The sequence below is a fragment of the Cyanistes caeruleus genome, chromosome 6 (assembly GCF_971803275.1).
Source record: "Cyanistes caeruleus chromosome 6, bCyaCae1.hap1.1, whole genome shotgun sequence".
NCBI lineage: Eukaryota > Metazoa > Chordata > Aves > Passeriformes > Paridae > Cyanistes > Cyanistes caeruleus.
In genome coordinates, this window is record NC_141706.1 from 54,490,214 (window position 1) to 54,512,025 (window position 21,812).

Sequence of the window (21,812 nt, forward strand, 5' to 3'; positions counted from 1 at the left end):
CACGTTGCTCTGTGGGCTCCTGGTTTTCTTTCGGCAGGAGAAGGTGTGGGTGTTGAGCTCCGGGGCGCGATGCCGCTCCCGGCCAGCCAGCCCCGCGCCCCGGGCGGAGATGACGGCAGCGCTTGAAGGCGATGTTTTTGGCCGGGACTGCGTGGCTGGCGAGATGGTAACGCCGAGGCGGGGAGCAGCTTCACAGCTCAGTGCCCTCAGCGGAGCCGGCGCCTGAGCAGCGCTGTGCCCCAGCCGGGTCCCGCAGGCCGCGGCGGGGGCTCCCGGAGCCGCCCCCGGCTCCCCCGCCGGCCGCCCTGCGCCGCCCCGGGCCCGTCCCGCACACACGTGCCCGGCCAAGGTAAGCGCCGGGGCTGCCTCCCCGCCGCTCGGCACACGAGGCACCCCCGGCACCCGCGGGTGCCAAGGTCTGCGGGCGCTGCAGGGGGGAAAGCTTTGAGCTGGCAAAGGGGAATTTGGGGTTCTTTCGGTCCAGAGTGTCTCAGCAGAGCGAGAGGTCAGAGGGTTGTGGTGACGTTTTCGGTCGATTTGCTGTTTTATTAGCATCCTCGCATCTCATTTGGTTCAGAGGCTTCAAATCTGGCCAGAAAAGAGCAGCAGGAACTGGAACAGGTTGGTGGATGCCCTGGGAGTGACTGTAGCAACGTGAAGTCACCAGACCGGGTACCTGAAGAATATTTAATGGAAGGGAATATCAAAGGCCTTTCCCCAGTTGCAGGAGGGCTTCTGTCTCCGAGTGTGTGTGCAGTGACCAGGGTTTTATATGTGACATAAATCTATTTCCCCAATTCTTCAGCCTGAGGTCTTCTCTATCTGCATGGGTATAACCAAAAGATCTTTCTGCATTCAGGCAGAGATGCCAAAAACCAACCTGCTGCAGGTATCCGGGTGGGTTGCAAGGCCTCCCTCATTGCAGCCACTGTTGTGCTATGAGTGAGCCATTTTGAGTTTGTTGCACCCATTTCTCTCTGGCTGAAGTGAGCCTGGCCAGTGGTGGAGGTGAAGTGGCTGGTGGGGGAAGAGCCATCAGACAGAGGATGGCCTAACCTCTTCTGGAGTAGAGCCACTGTGGAGGCCAGTGGTGTAAGGATTTGAGGATTGTGTCTGTTGTTCTGCATTTGTAGTCCTCTCTTGTTAAATCATTAACATCAATTCAATGGCCAGTGGTTGGATTCTAATTTTTTTTAATTATTATTTTTTTCTTAACAAGAAATGATTTAAAGCTCAGCTGACATTTTGTGGGGGCTTTTGCAACATGAGTAATGATTTGGCATGAGCTGGGTTAGGGAAGCAATTGTGAAACTCTGCTGTCCAGCCATGTTTAGGTGTGTCAGCAGAAGGAAACCAGAAGAAAATACTAAAGAACAGTAATTCAGGAAGGAGTATAACAAGCCCAAAGCAAGCCTATTCAAATTCCTTTGCTTTTTGTGTGAACTTGAGGTACAGTTCAGCTCACTCTGTCAAACAACTGTCAAGTTTTCAGGCAGGAACTGGACGTCCCTTGTGCCTGAGGAGTGGGAGAGTGCTCTGAGCAGGAGATGGCTCAGGGCTCAGGCCACAGCTTTAGCATCATCCCACACATCTGTCTCAGAAAGATAAGCTCTTCCTACATATTGAAGAGGAGTCTCAGCAGGCACCAGACAGTAAGTTACACACTTTGCTTTAGGGACCATTTTGCACTGAGCTCATGGAGAAAATAAAGTGCTTAGGATCAGCACACTGACTCAAACCTAGCAGACCTGTCTGCTCTGAGACCCCAAGCCACCAAGCTATAGTGTCAGGCCTCCTTCCCCCCAGAAGCTTTGCAGTTCTTTCTGAGCCAGGAACTCTGGCTCCCAACGAGTGGAAGGGTGTGCCCTCTTCCAACCTGGTTCCCGAGGCTTGGCCTCGCTCCCACTCAGCCCTTCCATGTCAGGAAGAAATCACTGCACTACTGCAGACATGCAGTTTCCAATGCCTCGTTGCTACTGGTATGGATTACTCACTCACCCCAGGTTTGCCAGATACTGTCCAATTGCTGCCTTTGGAAAGTATTAAAAAAGGGCTAGGTGCCTTTTTTCCAAGCTTGGGCCAGAGCCATAGGTCAGTATGAAATTTCAGATCAAAATGCCACCATTTTTAGGTGCCTGTGTCTTGATATCCTGTTTTTTTGGTTCTTAATCAATATGCAGGAAGGAATTCAAGACGAGATTGCATCTGTAGCTGCTAGCAGACATATTAATGTAATACAGTCCTGTAACTTAGTGGGAAATAAAGTACAAAAAGTGACTGAAATTTCAGAGCATCTGGGCTTTGGTTGTGTTGAGAGGATTTGTCACAAAAGCTCCTGAGGGAAGAGAAGAGGAAGATGCCATGAATTCCACTTAAGAACAATAATAGAGTCTGGAGGGCATGTATGTTGCCAACAACAGTAACACTGGGCAAACAAAGAGGAAATCAGTACAGCTGAGTGTCAGGGAACCCTTCCAAATCTGAAAATCTAACCTTATTTTACCAATACATTGGTTTATTAATTAGTGTAAAGACTAGATGAAAGGGAAATAAAAAGGAAGTATGGTAGACTGCAAAATACTGAAGTTATAAAATAAGAATGCTTCAGGTTTGTCAGTCAGAAGAGTTGGAATAATTAACTGGTAGTTCAGGAACTGGATCACCAAAGATCAAAGGCAGAAATTAAAGAAGACAAAGACATTGCTGAGAATCTAAATGATTTGTTTGCAGCACTCTTCAGCAGAGAATATCAGAGTGGTACCTACTGGGACTTTCTCCTTTCTGGTAATCAAGATGTGTCAGAAGGAAGAGCTGGAACAAATCGATAATTTAAAAAGCAGCAAATCATCAGCTCCAGATGGTGCATTGAAAAGTTTAGAAGGAGCTTAGTATGAAATAGCTGATCTGCAACAAAAATATGCCTTTCTTAATTAAAAACAGCTATTTTGCTGAAGAAGTGGAAGGTAACAGTTGTACCCAGAGTTGAAAACAGGATTGAGATAATTTGAGGAAGCACATACTCTCCCAGATACACACTTCTGTTTTATAAGCTGGTTGAAGACAGAATATCAAGTAGGAAAAAAAGAAAAAAAAGATGATGGTATCTAAAGAGCAAAGTTTCTGCAGGAAACTCATGCCTCATCACTAATCTGTTTGAATTCCAACTGGGACACGCTCATAATGGGCAAATAAGAGGGAACCACTGTAATTTATATAAACCTCAAAGGACCTTTGGCCTCGGCAGGATATTGTGAAACAAAGAGAAGGGAGCTTGCTGCATATCTCTTGTCTGATGAGTCTGTGCCGGGCTGCATGTCCAAAGGAGTCCCCAGCACATCAGAGCTCTGACTTGTTCCTGCTCTGTAGTGGTGTTATCCCACCCATGGGCTGCCAAGCCCTGCTTTCAGCTGTCCTGGGAGGTGAGGAACCAATGAGGGGATGAGTGACCCATTTCCAGCCTCTGAGAAAGCTGAGCAGAAGTTGTTTCTGTGTGTCTGTCAGGCTCGTGAGTCTGAAAAGGCGAGCATTGTTGAGAAAGCTTACACACTGCTATTAAATTTTAAGTTCTACAGAGGATGAAGAGGTTGCTGTGGGGAACTGCAGGAGGCCAGAAACTGGGAGCATCAGTGGCAGCTGTGGTGGGAAGTTCTTCCTGTGAGCAGCATCTGGTGGTGAAGGCATTCATGGGGGAAGAAAAATATGAACAAAAAATTTAAGACACCCTCTCCCACCCTCCCCCCAGATTGTTAGATAAAGGCAGGGGCTGGCTGGCAGAATGCTTTTTACTACTGTCACTCACTAGAAGCAGGTCTAGTACTATTAAAAAAAAAAGAAATTGAAGAAGGAATTTGGTTATAGCAAAATAGCAAATGAATATGACAAAACGTCTAATTTCAGAAGAAGAAATAAGAGGGAATGTATTAATTTTCCCTCCCAATGCTATGCATGAATTAATTAGATACAACATCAGTGTCAACATTGACAACATCCCTGTACATTTATAGTGAATATTTTGCACTAAGAGGAAAATGCATACCTTTTCCCTTCAAGAGAATCCATAATAATCCATGCCTTGGATGTATGTAGTTTTTTTCCTATCTTAATTCAATGCAAATTGGGACCATTTATGGACTGCTTATTGTGTTCTTTGTTCTCATATCCTGCTTCAAAGGTATTTCCCTGCTTCTATTCTGTCAGTGAAGGTTGACAAACTGACCATGTCACCAGGAAAAAAAAAAAAAATCAGTAGGATTTTGTGCAATAGCTTAAAAAACCTATTTTTAAGGTTTTAACCAACCACCAAATCTTTAACAAGTATTTCATGTTCAGAATCTTTGTTAATACAAATGTACAGTTTTCATCAGCTTCAACCAAAGGTTCTTTGCTCTTTTAGGCAGAAAACAGAACTACTACCTCCTTCTTTCTCATTTGTTTTTGCCTGTCAGTCCTTCTCTATTTCTTCTGATCTCTTCTGTGTATTCTCCCCTCAGTCCTAGGGTCTTTCCTTCCTTGCCTCCCTCTCACAGGTGTGTGGTGCTACTATTGCTCATCTTCTTTTGTCTCCTCCTGCCTCCTCACAGCCTTGTCAGCTCACAGCTGTACCAACTCTGGTGCCCAGCCAGAGTCAATTATGCCAGCAGAGCTAATTAGAAGGCCCGAGATGCTGTGCCTCATTCTTGAGATGTGTACAGCTCACCATCGCAGTGTGCTCGGCTCTTTAGGAAATACTGATTTATAGTACCAAAATTATAACAAAAAATTAAAAAATAAATAAATAAAAAATTAAAGGCTTCTGGAATAACCCTGCTGTTTTTCTCTTTGCTCTGTTCTGTGCAATTATTTTTGTATTAATAACCTCTAGTATACAGCACTTCTAGGATTTGCTGGGGAACAGCATCAGCCAGGAAATGCCTGGAGAAGAGCCGTATTTATCGATGATAAACTAGGCTGCAGAAAGACTGTGTTTTGCCTTTTCCTTTAAATTTTCTTATGCAGTCACATAAGAGAGGAAAGGATGGTGCAGAGGTGCCCAGGACACTTTTAAATTAGCTAATTTAGATGCAAAGTCAGTTTTGCCACGGCAGCATGGAGCAGAGCAGCACGGCTGATTCACTCAGCTCCCCAACAGTCCCGAGGGTCCCACTGCTCAGCTTTTTCAATGCTCTTTTCTGCAAGAAAAGTCTCCCCTCTCTGATGCCATGGGATGCTGTGGCTCATGTCATCACACAGTAATTCAGCTGCTTGATGTGACAGTTTGCTGATATACAGGCTTGTGGGCTTTTCCAGATGCAGGATCCACAATAGAGTTGAATGGCAAATGCTTCAGGGTCAGTAGGTTTGGGTCCTTCCTTTCCATTTATGAAAACACCCATAACTGTCAAAGCTCAAGAGAACTAAGACCCTACAAAAAAACCTGAGCCACTTGCACATCAATGCCATCAGCAAATGCTTCTTTGAGCTGGTTTTCATGTCTCAGACTCAGACCAACATGCAGTGATCTTGTTATTTCTACATCAGCAGAACAGCAGACAGCTCTGACATTTCTTCCCTTACCCAAAACTACTTTGGGCTAGATAAAACAATAAGATCTCAGTGATGGTTGCCCAGAGCAGTTCTCAAAACCACTTTATTCATCATTAAGACAAAGAAAATTGTCGCAGGACTATAGAGTAGGAAATACAGATTATAGATACAGTCGTGGGGAAACTTTGTGTTAATTATTGCTAATGTCTTGTGAACTCCTCTAAGATGCCCAAGTTGTAACTGTCCATCTGGGCTCTGCCTAGCAGAAAAATACATATATGTTCTCTGATCATCCTGCCAGCATAAGGCAAATTGGAACTATACAGTTTGTGGTTATTTTTTTTCTTCCTGTCCCCTTCCTTCAAGGCTAAAGAGTCTTTAGTTTGGTGGAAAAGTTATTTTTAATTTTTTACCTCACAAAAGAGCTGTAATAGGAGAGTGAGGTTTCAAATCCCATGTTGAGGAGAACTGTGTATGTAGTTTTCTGTTTTGAGAAGCCAAAGTTAAAAGAAAATTGAATCAAATTTTTTTCAGAAGAAGGATATCATTTTGTCTGGTCAGCTGTTATGAGTTTGTTTTCCCAAACTGCTGAGTACAGCCGGAACTTTAGGTGCTTGGTCTCTTTGAAAATCAAGCCTGGGGCTTCCAGATCCAGGCAAAGGGCCATGGTGGTTTACATAGTAACTCTGGCACAGAGGATGAAATAGAGCCTCTCTCTTTCCGAGGGACCTTCTTACTTCAAGGACTTCAGGGACTATGAGTACTGAACCCTTGCTGTTTAAAGTCCTTTCTGCTTTGAGGTATTCCACTAGGGAGTGCAGACTCCAAGTTCAGCACAAAGTGATGCAGTCCCAAATAGGACACTGCATCTGAGTCGCCTCTAGATTATTATCTGACAATATAATTTTTTTCTTGTGGAGATCATAAAGAGTGCAAGATGAAACCCTTCAACATATTTTCTAAAGAGTACTGGGAGCTGGTATCCTGAGAATATGACAGGAACCTCTCATAAATAAACCTTGAGGTTCATTAGGTAACCAAATCCATATTTCACTGTAGTGTAGTGGGGTTAATACTTAATTCTGTTCACTGTCCTGCTTTGACTGGAATTTCAAATGCTAAATCTCATCTGACCACTGTAATTTTAACTCCTGGCTTTTATATGTCTGCTTCTAGTTGACCATGCTATGTTGCCATCTTGCTTTTTTGGTTTGGATGTGTCCATTTGAAGCTTCTGAAAACAAATTTAGTCTATTCGGGCATTCAGAAGTTTCCCAGCAAGTGCCAGAGATTGATTTCTGGAGACTTACTTGACTTTGAGATCACATCCTGGAGGATGGTGGTGTTGGACTGTAATTGGTTTCTCAGAGTTGATTTTCTCGTCTTATTAGTTCACAGAGCAGTTGAGTAATTCACTCACTTAACTCTAGATTGGTTCCTGAGATTGAAGAGCCTGTCCTTGCACTCATATTTTAAACATCTCCTACAATTTCTTTATAAACAGCCAGCTGAATTATACTAAGTTTGAACCCAAAGTACTTATTTTCTTTGCCACATAGAAGCACAGCTCAGAGCATCCAGTCTGGTGTAGCTCTAAGAAAATACTCTGTTCCAAACATGCTGCTTTTGTTGATATGCCCCACTGAAGCTCAGCAAATGTGTATTACCTTTATTACCATGATAACACAAGTCTGTATGCTTTCTGATGAAATCCAAAGAGGCATTTACATTTCTCTTCTGCATGTAATTAGGGCAGAGCAGACAGCAGACCCTCATCTCTTACATCAGTTTGTGCAGGGGTCATGATGCTAGAGCAGGAACTGTGAGACTCTTTAAGCTTTGTTAATGACTCTGCTGGAGATGCCTCCTCTAGCATTCAGGTTCTGTTCCCCTCATATCAATGGCTTAACCTAAATTTTTTAATCAATGAGCTAACACTAATTAACCCACAGAGCAGGGTTTGTCCTTGGGCCTGTTTCTGCAGTGCCAGTGACAAGTGACCAGAGACACTAGGTTTTTTTGTGCTGGCTAGGTCTCCTCCTTGGGAAAAATGCAGTATACATGCTGAAAAGCATTTTGCTGTGGTGCTGCTGTCCCAGCCAGTGTGCAAAACCTGGGTAGGTTCTAACATGAATGAGGAAAACACTGACATCTGCATGGAGCTGTCTATGTGTGAAATGGCTGTCTGTGCTTGGTTTGTAGTCAGTGGTGGTCAGTCAGTCCTGCCAGAGTGGTCCAGAGAGGTGCCCAAGCATCAGGGGCTCAGTTCTATTGCTTAAACCTATGTGCCTGGTGCCATTTGAGATGCCCTGGAGTACGTGGGACATCCCCAGAGAGTTGAAGATTCAGCACAGGACTTTTGCTGTCCTGGAAGCTGCAGGCCACCCCAGACACCTCCACACAGTCAAACCTAGCTGTCTGCTTGAGGGTAGGCTGAAATGCTCTCTGGGGTCTGTACCAGCAAACTCTCCCAGTGATCTGACACAGCAGACACCTGAACACCTTCACCTCCTGCTGCATCCAGCCCCTTTTGGCTGAAGATACACCTCTGGCTTCCGGAGACATTTAGAGTTAAATATGTAGGTAAGCAGCTCCATAGGGCAAGGTATTCAGCCTGTTTTTAACAGCTACTCTAGGAGCAAAAGGAGTGCCTTCTGGAAATGCCTTTCATCAAAGTGGCTGCAGAGGGACACTAGGCATGTAGCTGTTTAACTTTCAGGTTAAGAAAGTGAAAAGCATCCCACCTTTGGATGAGATGTAATCCTCTTAACTCCGCTGACCCAGAAACAGTTTTGTCCAGTTACCCGCAGGAAAGGCCATACAGCAGACAAGGTAATGATACTCTGAACCTCAGGAGCATCTTGAATATTTCTGAACTTTGCAAAATTATGTTATTAAAGATAGTTGAGCTGTAACTGAGCTATGCACAAACTAAAAACTTGTTTTTTCCTTCTTCAGATAATACTTTGTACCTCTGCAGCCCAAAAGGTCTGTGGAAATTAGCATAATTTCTGACTTTATTTCCCTGGACAATTTGAGTCTTCACCACCTGGGTGGTGTTCTCTTACCACTTTCTCATATTTTCATTCTTTTTGAAAGGTAAAAAGACCACAGTTTCACTTGGGTTGTTCTGGGAAGCATACAAACCGTGATGGCTGCTGTGGGATTGATTGGAGAAGTTTAGTGTGGGAGTAATGACATTTTCAAATTAAGGCTGGCTGACCCAGATGCTCTTTATGAGAGGTATCTCATGAATTATATGGTCAAAGTTTTAAAAGGTGATGTGAGGGGAAAAACTGGGACAACTAAAAAACTGCAGCGACAGTGAAAGTCTGAGAAGTGCAATAGGGTCTGTATAAATCCACAATTCATCACCCTGGGGACATTTGAAAGTGGAAGTAATTGTCGAAAAGTAAAAGGAAAGTCTTGAATGGATGTTGTATAAGTTAATTCCAGTGGGATTAATTTTACTTATATCAATGAGAATCTAACTTGCCAGTGTGGGTTGATGGCTCTGGTGAGAAGGTAATAGTGTCAACTTGATGTATCATTAACCAATATTATTTTGCCTCTATAATTGTCCAAGATCTCATATTTTGCAGCTGCTTTGATTAGATTCAGCTTTTTATCTGTATCTAGGTGGTGTGAATGACTGAAACTTTGCACAGAGTCCACTCATTTATTCTTGATTTCCATATATATATATATATATTTATATATGTATATGGAAAAATGCACATTTATATATCATGTGGAGTCTGTAGAGGTATTGGGATGAAGGAACTAAGCAGATCTTGGCAGTGAGCAGTTTCTTCATGATCACTATTCTGTGCTTAGATCCCTGTAGAGGAGCATGTGTATTTGCTTGGACTTCTAAAGAGATCAAGCAACAAAAGGACACTGACAATTTAATGTGTGTTTCATGTGGTGTCTTGTTTATAAAGATCCTAAATGACCTTACAATGTGTTATGAAGAGAGGGCAAAACAAATGTGGTGCCAGGAACAGTGCCAGGCTGCTGCAGTCCAGCATGGGCAGGGGATTTGCAGAGGACAAAAGCAGGAAGAGCTGAGGTCCCTGGGTCTCATCTCTCCATGAAGACAAGGCTCCCATAGAAAGTCACCTCGGGTCACTCGGGTTTCCCTTCACACCTGCTGGCTGTTGCAGTCAGGAGTGCTGCAGGAAGCTGTTAGCAAGGTTTGCTCTGTGCAAACAAACTGCAGTGCTTGGTCTGCCAGGCTGATAGGGCACGACTGCAGCACGAGCCCAGAAGTGAACCCCACTGGGCTGGGGCCAGCCAGCTGCTGCACTCACGTTCATTTGGGGAATCCTCCTCTGTTGGATGCCATGGGCTCTTGGGAGAGGCCCTGGCACTCTGTGGTCAGCCATACCTAGTGATGGACCCAGCTGTGTTCCCTGTCTCTAATTGTCATGACCTGGAGCTTGGAACAGAGCACAGATTATTTTCCTGGATGAATAGTATCCATAGTGGTTTTTGGGGAAACGCTGGGGATGGTGTCGCATCCTAGAGAAGCTGCTGAAGGCAAGTGCCCAGAGGAAGGTGACAGGAACATTTCTGGCATCCTGAAGTGGGAGATAACTTAAGCAGGTTTTGCAATGCAATTGAAAGTGTGATGCTTCAAGTGAATTCCTCCATCCATGTGCCTCCCTCAGCTCAGCTCTCTGTACTTCTTTCTTTCTTTGAACCAGCACAAATATCTCTTACTTGCAAATTTTTGCCGGCAAAAATTGAATAAAGTAACCAGAAATCAAGGACCTCTGCCTTCACATCAACTTCTACTGCTTCTTGTGATTGTTTGAGTTGATTTTTACCCTCCCTTTGCTCCTCCAGATGATGCTGTCACAGCTTTAATACGTCAGTACAAAGCTTAGGCATCCTCACCGGTCAGTCATCATGCCTCAGGGCAGCAGGTGCCTCTGCGGGTGTTATTTGCTGGAAGGAGAGATTTCACTTGGGTTAGGCTGGTGGGAAGAAGAGCTGATGCTGGCAGTGGCATTGGAGGGAAATGATGGTCCCATGCACGTTGGGGTTGGCTAATGCTGTCAGCAGAAAATGTCCCTCTTTTGGAATTCATCTGACAAGTGAACCCACTTTCACTATTAGTTTGGATCATGACAGGAAAAGAAACTCTCCTATATAGAAGACATTTCTTGTCCTTTGCTTATGTAAGTCAGAGGTATGGCTTCTGGGCTCTCACTGAATGCCTCTTTTTCTCTGTACTTTTCCAGCTCATTTGATACAGTTTTGAATTGTGGGTTGTTGGGGTTTTTTTTTTAAGGTTTTTAAAAAAGATATATTAATTACACAAATGCTTGGTGGAGAGCAATGCTCATGTCAAAAGGTTTAAGCTTTGGGTTTAATTTGGATGAATGCCTGAAATTTAGCTCTGAACCAGTGGCAGTCTTTGAATTTATAAATACTAATATCCACCTGAGATTCTGGTCCAAAGCAAGAGCAAGACTTTTATTCTGTTCAGGTTCCTCATCTCTGCTTATCACTATAGCAAATTAGGCCTTTTCAGGCAAGCAACAAGTGGTATGACTAACAACCTTGTAGTGCTTATTCCTTCTTCCAGCAGTTTCAGTGAGAGCAGCCAAGGCCTGGCCATTCCAGCCAGTGACTTTAAAAAATGTGTGATATTTTTGAGGATTCTTGCAAATTTCAATACAAATTATTTTTGTTTGGGAGTTTGTCTGCTCTCGGCTGGCCCAGATTAACCAAGTATAGGGAACAGGTTCAGGATCCTTCCCATTCCCCAAAACTGCAGGGTGAGTGAGAGCCTATAACAAGTGTTTAACCACAGAAGTCAGTGCCTGGGAACAGAGTGATCAAATACGATAAATTGGAGTGATAAATCAGTGGAAGGCATGACAATAGGATAGGATTTAACACTTTAGTTATGGTAAGATTGTAGAAGTTAAAATGTTCATGAATTTAAAAATTAGGAATTTATGTTTATTTGCCATCTTGAATAGGATTTAGAAATGACACTGAACAGATAAGTGAAACCTGGATTTAGGATTTTGTATGTGATAAAATTAGGTAACTCAGCAGGGATTTTTTTCTGACTAATTGGTAGGACCGTGGGTGGAAACATCTGAGGTATTGTGTGCTGTGTAAGCAAGCACGTCTGCTTACTGCACTCGCTCTTCCCCAAAATCATCTGATACCAGTCTGCTGATTCCTGTTCCAACACAGATAAAGTCATGCTGCAATCTCCTGCTAACAGGCTGGCTGGGTGGGCTTGGGAATTTTCACCTTACGGTGAAGTCAGAAATAGCAACAAGGCAGGGCAGTTTAGGCTAGTTGGAGGATTCTGTTTCCAGTGTGAAGAAAGACAAGACAGACAAAATGACACTTTTGTGACTCCCATACACACTTGGTCTGAGCACGGGGCTGGAGGTGTCCAGCTGTACTGTACCCTGCAGGAACTCTGTTTTTACCTGCTAAAGGTGAGCAGAATGGGGAGCTTCTTTTTTTAACCACCCATGATTGAATACAAGATTGAATAGTATTTAATAGTTGTATTGAATCTCAGATAATTGCTAAAGTGCTGAACTGCTGTCTCAACTTATCCACACGCAATTAATAATATTGATCACCCCATACTGACCTTGAGAGTTAATAACTGTTTTTTCCCTTAGTTTCACTTGATGAATGGTGCTTTCTACATGCCAACTTATAATTTTGTCAAGGTGTCAGATCACAGGGTCTGATGCTGCAGATACTGAAATGCAAACAATGCTTTCTGCAATGTTTTTTTCTTTGGGACCAATAAGAATATTTGTCTAAGCTGAGAAAAATAAGTACTTTTTATTTCTACAGGGCCTGAGGGAAGCCTATACAAATATTTATGTAATAGCTAAATTACTTGAAATCTGTGTAGGATACCTGAACAAAGATTCGAGGCTCCAAAAGTCAGGCTTTATTTTCTCCATCAAATAATTAGGTGGTTCTTCTCTTCATCTAATGATAAAGTGTTTCTGTTTTAAAAAAAAAAAAAATCCTTTTCCAAAGTAAACACCCTGGTTAAGACATAGAGAGATAATTGAGGCAATTTATTTGTCTCATCTCATTTGGAGAGACCTCTAGAAGTCTTTCTGCCCTAGGTAATCTGAACAACATCTTTTTTCTGATTACCTTGAACAAACTGAAGAATTTATTTATGGTAATCTTTTACTAATAGGCTCCCCTGCTTACCTAATCCTCATTTTACTAGTATTATCTGATAACAAATCAACAGTACTGCTCCTGTTTTGTATAACATTTTTTTTCTTAGGCTCCTGCTGCACTATGTGCCTTTTTGCTTGTGCATATCCCTCTACTGAGATCCCTAACAGAGCGATCAGAACCACTGCAGGCCTGGAAACAGAGAATGTAGCAAAAAAGGTTCTCCTAAAGTCTCTGAAATATTTTTATTCTCTGCTGCAGAGAAAATAAGACAGATCTGGAATGTGTGAAGTGGCACTCCCAACCCAGAGCTTGGCATCACTGAGGAAAGCTTTACAGTGCTGTTTTATCCAAGAGACACACAGGGAGGGAGTTTGGGGGAAGAAATCCACCTCCACACCGGTTTTCTCACATCAGCACTAACACTCATTGGTGGAGCAGTATGTGGGAGCAGTGTGTGAGCATCTCACTGCTCCTTCTGCAGAGCGAATGGAGCACATGGTCCCGTGACAGCCACCACTCTGCACTTCAGCACTGATCGACCTTCCCCACAGACACTTGTAACTGCCCCTTCCTTTGCACAGCTGGCATCATCTGGAGACACCTTATCTTTGTAAAAAGCATCTGGACAAACTCTTCAAACACTGCCTCTTCCCTGCATTTGTGCTTTCACCCCCTGCCCATTGCATCCTCAGCTAAAGCAGATTATTGCAAAATCCGTTCAAAAAACACAGCAGTTTTATACTGAAAGATATCTAGAGGGCAGCAAATCCAGAGGGAAATCTCATCCTTCAGTGAAAAAGAAACCTCCTCTTTTATTTAATTTCTGAAAAATCAAACACAAAGTTACATAAAGCTTTCCCCCCCCCCCTCCTCCCCCTACAAAGCAGCAAGAATAATAAGATATCTCTATAAGGCTGAGATATAATCGTACCTGGGAGCAAATTTTTAATTTGATTAAAGCCTACAGTACTGGGCAAAGCCTCTAAGTTCAGGTGTGAGTTATGAAGAAACTGCTTGGCCATCCATAATCCCGTCTGAAAGCAAATGTATTTTTAAAGTATTGCTGTGTGACATGGAATGCTCCTGAGTTATTTGTGTACAACTGTGCTTGTTGTGAAGGATATATTTAATTTAGTATTAAGATTGTGTTATCGATTGCAATTTCGTTTTCCTTCATGTTTGGTTCAAATTGCAGTTGGCCAAATAGCAGCTGGGTTCTATTTAACTGTTGGCAGTGGAAATCAAGGCTTCTGTGACATCTTGTTTTATTGCATACTGCCTTCTTCAGCACATTTTGACACCCTTTGAGAAGTCTTTCTGCAATTACCCTTCCTAAATTTCATCACCAACAGTTGATGTATACAGTAATAGGGATGTTGGAATCCCTTATTTCTTGTCCTTAACATCTTATGTTTGGCACTTGAAGTTTGGAAGTTGGCCATCAAGAAGCTATCAGAATGCTTAAAAAAAAAGGAGAAAGTTTAAAAAAAGCCACACTAATGGTTTGAGTTTTTACTTAATTTTTGAAACTTTTCACTTTAATTGTGCATGAAAAAGTGGCATCTGCATGTTGAAAGGTACAAGTAGAGGCAAATCAGTGCAGCTTTTTGTGGACACTGTCAGTAACCACAGGGAAAACCTGACAGGCTCCTTTGAGCACACTTGGGAGTACTAATGTGTAAATGTCAGAAGGGACATCTCCCATTCCCCACTTTCTGAAGCTGCAAAATGGGGTTAATGAACTAACCTCTGTTGGTCTGACCTGTACTTTTACATTTACTGATGGCAAATGTGGTACGAGAGTGGGTGATTCTTGTGGTCAAGGGACAGTGTATTTGCATTGAAATAGGACAGGATGTATAGAGGAGAGAGAGGAGGATTGGGGCTGTGTGATGACTGTTTTTTGCTGGAGACTATGCATGAAATGAGAAGGATTTATGTGGTACCTGATAGCATTTGTGGCAAAGGCCGTACAAGAACACAGGCAATTTCTTGCTAATCTCTTTTCCTACGATGCACAACCCCCCTTTCCTGTCTCATACATGTGGTGATTTTGCACAGCTAGTATTACATTAGCATTGAAATATCAGGGAATTTTTGTCACCAGAATAGTCAGTTGTTACTGAATGCAAAAGGCATCACCTTTCCTTACTCTATGTGCTATCTCTGAACATCTCTGTGTTTCCTCTGCAGATAGGGAAGATTCCCTTCCTTCCATCTTCACTAGAGTGTTCATTTTGGCTGGGGTAATTGTTTACAATGTGCCCACTGGGTGGTTTTCTAAATCAGCTGCAGGTTGTGAGGTGCTGGTTCAGAGTGATGCACTGCCAAAGCCAGCTGACCTGCTGCTGTCAAGGGTCATAGAATGGGTAGGGCTGGAAGGGACCTTAGAGGTCATCCAACTCCAACCCCTCTGGCATGGGGGATCCTGTTAGCCTTCAGGGCTGCATTTAATAGCGATATATAACTGCTTTTTTATTTGTTTGTACTCTGCCCTGTGAGTAGTGAGTATATCTGAGCCATGAGAGGTTAAACTCTTTTGGACTCCTTTGGTTGCTCAGAAAACTCTTGCTGCCCAGGACTTCATAGATGAAATATAAAAACCATTTACATCTACTTAAAATCTGAATTGAACTTGAAATTTCTGTTCTGTCCAGTGGTGAATGTAGCTACTGTTAAATTGCTCCATTAACTATAAAGCAAAATTTAATCTGCTGTGTTTACTTCCGTAAAATGCTTCTAAGCACTGGTAATGTTCCTTTATATTGTGTCCCTTTGACTTTATAGAAAACTGAAAACTTTGTCCCAATTAAAAACAAAACAAAACAAAACAAAATAAAATAAAACAAAACAGGATTAAAATACCTATGGAAGAAATGCAAGGGTTCAAAAAAGAGAGAAGAAAGGAGGAGCATTACCAGGAGGAATTAAGAGGAACAACACTGGAGCAACTTGCTGTTTTGCCTTTTCCTTTCCAAAGAAAAGGATGGTCAAAGAACATGGTCCAAGAGCCCCACTAAACAGATTACCTCAGCTACTTGAGGAAAAGACTACAAATGCAATCCACAAAAGCAATTACTTTTTTTTTTTTTTTCATTCAGATAGAATTTTTCAGCTTCTAACTTGGAGTTAATTGGCTCTTTTTTTCCCCTCCTTTTTTCTGGTAATGGTCCTTTGCATAGGTTTAGTCATCCTTGAGGGCAGCTGCTCCAAATATACAACAATTGCCAGATGATTACCTCTTTAATGTTTTCACTGAGTACTTTGCTGGTTAACCTCCTTAACTGGAGAGCTGCTTATTGTTATTTATGTCTTGTCAGCATAGAGGTTCATTAAGCATCGGTAAATGACATGTTTTCATATCTGCTGACACTAGAAATGCAATATGATCAATTGCAAATTGACTTCAGTGCAGCAATAGAGTGCATTTAACACACATCAGTGGATCATTTGTACAAGCAGAGCTCGGATTTTTATGGCTGTTTATGTCTCTCTAATACCCAAGCATAAATTCTCCCAAGCCAAGCGATTCTTAGTAAAACCAAATGCAAAACTCTGTCCAGCAAGCAGCCGTGTATCCCAGGCTGGGCCTCATCTCAGAAGTTTTTGGATGGGAGGAAGCTGAAAGTGGTGAAACAGCTCTGATTGTCTCAGCCATGCCAGGAGGCACAGAAGGGCTGGGGCATCTCTTGTGAGCGTTCTCTCACTTGCTGGCCTGCCACCGCCTCAGGAGGGGAACACGGTCCTGCCCACACCCCAGGGAAGGTCTGGAGATGGCTCTGTGTATGTGTGATTCCCAAAAGCTGGGCTGATGACACCTCTGTGTCCAGGTCCTGTGGGACAGGGGATGTCAATGATGAGGAGTCAAGAGCTTCCAGTCTCCCAAGTGTCAGTGATCTGTCACTGCTCCTGGCAAGGGAGACGAGCTTGAGCTATGTTGGGTCCAAAGTGCTGCTTTCTGGTGTTGCTGCAGCAGCAGGTTCTGAGGAAGCTGCCCCTGCTTTTAGTGGCTCAAGCCCATTGTTAAAGTGACAGCCTTGGGCCTTGAAATCTGTCCTGCTGCACGGGGTGATGGAGCATTCACTGCAATAGCACTGTCGGGCACTGGGGATCTCCTGTGCTCCCGAGGCCTGGGGCAGTGATCTCCCTGTCAGAGCTTGGATCTCCTCTCTGGGATGAGCTGACCCCATGCCAAAGGCAGCTAAGCAGTGACTGTGTTCCTCCAGGTTGTCTCCTGCCCAAAGCTGAACATTCACTTCCATTTGGCTGCTTGTCCCTCACTGGAGTACGGGCTCTCCGTCCTGTTTCCTTCTGACCAAAATTTCTAGGAACTACTGATATGTCTGTAGTTCTGAGACTGCTCTTGCCTGCACCAGTGTACTTGGATTAGAGTATGTCACCTTCTGACATAATACTCACATTCAGACACATCTGAATTTGCAGACCTCTGTCTTCAGAAATTTGCCTCAGTGGCAGAGGTAAAATTTTCAACTCTGTAGACCCAGGCAGATTCTATTTGCAAATTTTAAAGATTTGCCTTCAGAAACAGGAAATGCATATAGCTATCTTCATTAAAACAAAACAAAACAAACAAAAAACCAACACCACCACCACCAACAAAAACAACTCCATAAACCAAGGAGGAAAAGAAAAACTTATTGAGAAAAGGCTTTCATTTCAAAGCATCATCAGGTTTCAACATAACAAAACACTGTAAGATAAAAGAAAACCATGAATGCAGGCAGCAGCCCTGGCACCATTCAGTGCTGATTTACTGTGCCAGGACATATCTCCTATAGAATTAGGTTATTATTTTTCTCTGCTTTTCTGTCACACATTGTTTCATGTCTGAGATTCCTCACTAGTAACTGAACAAAGGCAGAAAGGATTTACTCACATTAAGTGCATTACTTTATGTACTGGAGGAAAAAAAAGAGGCTTGCGTTGAGTCTCTTTGGGAAGAAAGATCTTACATTGTTTTAATTGGGATAGTTTCGGCAATTTACAATCTATACATAAGTCAAAACATTTTGACATTCATCTGGAGTATCTGACTCTTAGCTTATGCTTTTCTTCTGTTAGAATGTTTGCAATATGCTCATGGCTTTATATGCTACGGTAACTTCCTTGTTTTGTCTTACTGAAATTAAGCTTCAGATTGTCTTTTCTGTATAGAAAAGACAGGAGCTTCTGATCTAATCTGTTTGATTAGTGACCTTCCTGAAGAAAACTCTCATCTTCCTTGCTATACTTATTCTCACTAAATATTCAGAACCATATTTGCTCCTGGGCAGCTGAAGTACTGGTTGTGTTTGTTCCCTGTCAATTGAAACGTGAAACAGCCTTGTTTCGGCACTATGAATAACAGAATGCTGAAGTAACATTATGGCCCCCTAACAAAATTGCTTTGATGTAAGATTACAATATCCTTATTTTGTTACAGAGCCATAATGCTTGTTTAACATTCTGTTTTTCATGTGCTGAGATGATATTGATGGACTTACTAGGAGTCCAGCCATGGAGTTCATGCTGTGGTAGAGTCAGACAAATGAAGGCAGATTTCAGTCCAAGTTTAAGACTATAAGTTGGAGCAGATGGCACAGACAGCTATTTCCATCTTTGTTATCAATGTGCTGATTGCCTCTGCCCCTTTTCCCCAACTTTGTTGTTTTTTATCACAGTGCAAGACCAGATCCTGCCCTGGAGAAACCTGCAGTGTACTGGCAGCACAGGCTGCAAACTGTGTCTTAATAAAGTGTATTTTAAAAAAAGAGCACCTGTTGGTCACAAAATATGAATTTTTGTTTAAGGAAAGCAATGATAAACTTGATGAAGGATAGAAAGATGAAGAAAAATCTAAGATTTTTCTTAGATTTTTCTGGCTAAGAGAGGTTTGAGTGTTTATAAGCACAGTGTAGCGATTACACTAAAATCTTGTTAATTTAACCAAACCCTGATTGTGCCCACAAGTAAGTATAAACAACAATTGAAAGGAAAGAAGAAAGAACAATTGCTCTGTGTGCCTTCAGATAGCACATACATTCCTTGTAAAATTCACTTGGAACCACAGTATATAAAATATGGTACACACTAAGCCAGTAATAACCAAACAATTTGAGATCATGGAAAGTTTTGCAATTTCTCTTTCATTTTTTAAAAACAATTAAAATGTAATTTTATTCCAAGAACGTTGAATGATAATTTATAGAAAACTCGAACTCTGTTTGTTGATGCCGATACAACATAATGCAAGAAACATAGCAACAAAATGCAAGAAAAGATCCCAGAGCTCTTCAGAATGATCTCTTAAAATCTGCTGGAGACATGTTGGGGTCAGGCTTTTTCAGAGGCACTGCAGACTCCATTTCTGCCATCTCTGCTGTCCAAATAGCTGTGCCGGGCTGTAAGACATAGAAATGCTTTTCCTCCAGGCTGCTTCAAGATCCCAGGCACTCTGCAGACAGAGGAAACTGCCTCTGACATCCTCTGCAGAAACCATCGTGGTCCAGCAAAGGGGTGAGAGCAGAGATGTATCAGTCCCCAACTTGCTGTGTGTGTCCAGAGGCTGCTGCCCATCCCAGAGCTGTAGCCAGAACCACTGGCCCAGCCAGGGGTCAGGGGCACATAGAGCTGGAGCCAAGCAGAAGGCTGTGGTCCTGCTCTGCAGGGCTCCTCTGCTTTTGATAGACAGGGATCTGAGTATTAATGTTACACATAGTTGCAAGGATGAGGATGAAAATTGACCAGAAATACCAAAAGAACCAGTATTTCCTTAAGGAGGATAGATTTATTGACTGTCTAGACTGAAGGTAGTTTTGTATTCACACTTTAAAACTTTTAATTAAAGTTTACACTTACACTGTCTAGCCATTCCCAGGTTAGTTTTATGAAAACATTAACCTTGACATTTTGACAACTTTTTTCCTTTCATTTAGTCTCTCATTTAAAATTGTTTTCATTGTCTGTGGTTTAGTGATTCCCTTGTTCCGCTTACACAACCAAGCCCTGTGAAGAGTGACAGCTCAGCGTGCCCAGTGGCAGCTCCCAGCACAGCATTTAATTCTCAGTCCAAGCTGAGCAGTGGAGCTCTGCCTCTGTGGCACTGCACCAGCATCACAGCGGGTTTTGCAGGCAGAGATGTGAAATTTGCCTCCACACCTGCGCAGTGCACCTGTGAGAACAGCACCCTCACAGCCTGGGGGACCCAGGGGCTGGCAGAGCCTGTGGGGCTCTCCCTCACCTTTGTGCCTTGGCAAGAAGCTCCTGCTGTCCCTCCTGCCATCACATGCACACACAAGTCCTGTACCTCCCAGGGCAGTCTGTTTCTCCAGAAGATGCTCCACATTCTGCACAGGAGGCCCTAAGCACTTCCCAGTAGCTTCTGTCACCTGCTGGGACCAAACAGTACAGCGTGCAAAGGTTCCTGAGAGTGCCCCATGTTGATTTGTAAAGTCCAAGTTCAGCATTGTTATATCAGGAAATGCCCCAAATCACCTAAGAACTTACTGCAAGACATACTCAGACCTTTCTGCCCCAGCTCTCTGAAGATATTTAGGCAGAAATACATGTGTATATGTTTACAGTGATGCAGGGAGGTGCTGTGAAAATCATACAGCAATGTTTCCATGCCTCACACCAATAAATAAGCCCTTAAATTTTACTGATGTATTTCTTCTTAGCTGCTTTTCTCTGCAAAGCTGCTCTGGTTATTAACTCATTGGAGCTCACAGGGGATGAGGCAAGACATTTGGATGTTAATGGCAGCACTTTGATAGACAAGCAGAGAGAGAGAGAAGTTGTACAGTCTCTCCCCAGGGAGACAGGAGAACACATCAACTCTTGAGAAAGGAATAACCCTCACCTCTTCATCCCTGCATATCTTTAAGACTGTATTGTGTTGGGGAATTTCCATTCCAATCTCACTGACTTTATGTGAGAAACTGATCTTTCAATTTTACTGGAAAAAAGGAAAATGAAGGATTTTGTTGCTTGAAACAAGAGAAAAAGTGGTAACATAGCATAATTCAGACCAAGCTCCTGTGGAAGGAAGGAAATGCTGCTGAAAGTAATTGCCAGAGAACAGAAATGCCTGCAGAGAAGCAGGAATGTAAATAGCATGGTTGTGCCCAACCTTTTCTGTAAAAGATTCCTGCATGTCCTCCTGCTTCTCCTTCAAGTACTGTCCAGCATGTTGTTGATTGGGTAAATTGAGTGCACTCTGGTTCCAGTTGTAGGAGTTCAAGATGAGAGCACTTGCTGTTACCAAAGATGACTTTCTAACTGGAGTGTGGATCAGAAACTAAGAATGGTGACATTTTACTGAGGAGGGATACCCAAAATGTGAGACATTCTGCCTCATGTAAGCCAGGGGGAAAAGAAGGCTGTGACTGCATTTTTAATATTGTTTGGGAATCCAGGTTCCCAAGACAGGGGACACACATCCTCGTGAGCACGAGGGAACAGTGAGGAGAGTGTGTGACCCTGTGTCACCATTTCCCTGCTGACAACATGTTTATAGCAGGAACACCATCCCTGGTCCCAGGCTGGGGTGAGGCAATGGGGACCTGAGCAGCCAAACAAACACCACTCCTACTCCTGAACAGCAAAAAGATCTCTCTGTTTGCATAAACTGAGCATCTGAGGATTAACTGGGAAAGGATAAATGTGGGATTTTGGTATTGGAATTAGGGTTTAGAGAAATCTGATGAAGCAAGCAGTGTATAGGGCTTGACATAAAATAGTTCTGGCAATGAAACTGATAGGGGAAACACCCTTGGGAATCCTGCAAGAGAAATCCTCATTGATCTCTTCTGGCACTGAGAATGAAAAATGAAGGTCTACAGATTGACAAGCACTATGTGAGGAAAAAAATAGATTACACTCAGGTGATAATCCCAAATCAAAAGGAGTTCAGAAGAAAGAGAAGTGTCTAAGCCTTTTTGCTTATAACTGAGCTTTACAATCATGGATGTTATTCCCTGAGGACATGACTGTATTGGTAATTCCAAAAATTAAATTTAAAAGGAAAAGAAATCCCAACCCATGTCCCTGAGGACATGACTGTATTGATAATTCCAAAAATTAAATTTAAAAGG

The 21,812-nt window shown here is 42.8% G+C and overlaps 1 protein-coding gene and 1 long non-coding RNA gene across 5 annotated transcripts in view; one reads left to right on the top strand and one right to left on the bottom strand.

The window, feature by feature from the left end:
- The first annotated feature begins 7 nt into the window (after nt 1–7).
- TUNAR (transmembrane neural differentiation associated intracellular calcium regulator) overlaps nt 8–21,812 on the top strand; it is a 161,445-nt gene continuing 139,640 nt past the window's right edge. For 3 of the 4 annotated variants that reach the window (XM_086893799.1, XM_086893798.1, XM_086893800.1), the window contains exon 1: nt 14–349. The gene's annotated coding sequence lies outside the window, so the exon portion shown is untranslated. Of the gene's footprint in view, nt 350–21,812 lie in introns of all 4 variants that reach the window. The other variant, XM_086893807.1, reaches the window with a different exon arrangement.
- Nucleotides 586–4,533, bottom strand: LOC147652702 (uncharacterized). The gene is made up of 3 exons (XR_015287851.1): nt 4,414–4,533; nt 4,037–4,211; nt 586–3,665 (listed from the first exon to the last, which is right to left on the bottom strand). It is a non-coding gene; the product is annotated as an uncharacterized LOC147652702 (long non-coding RNA).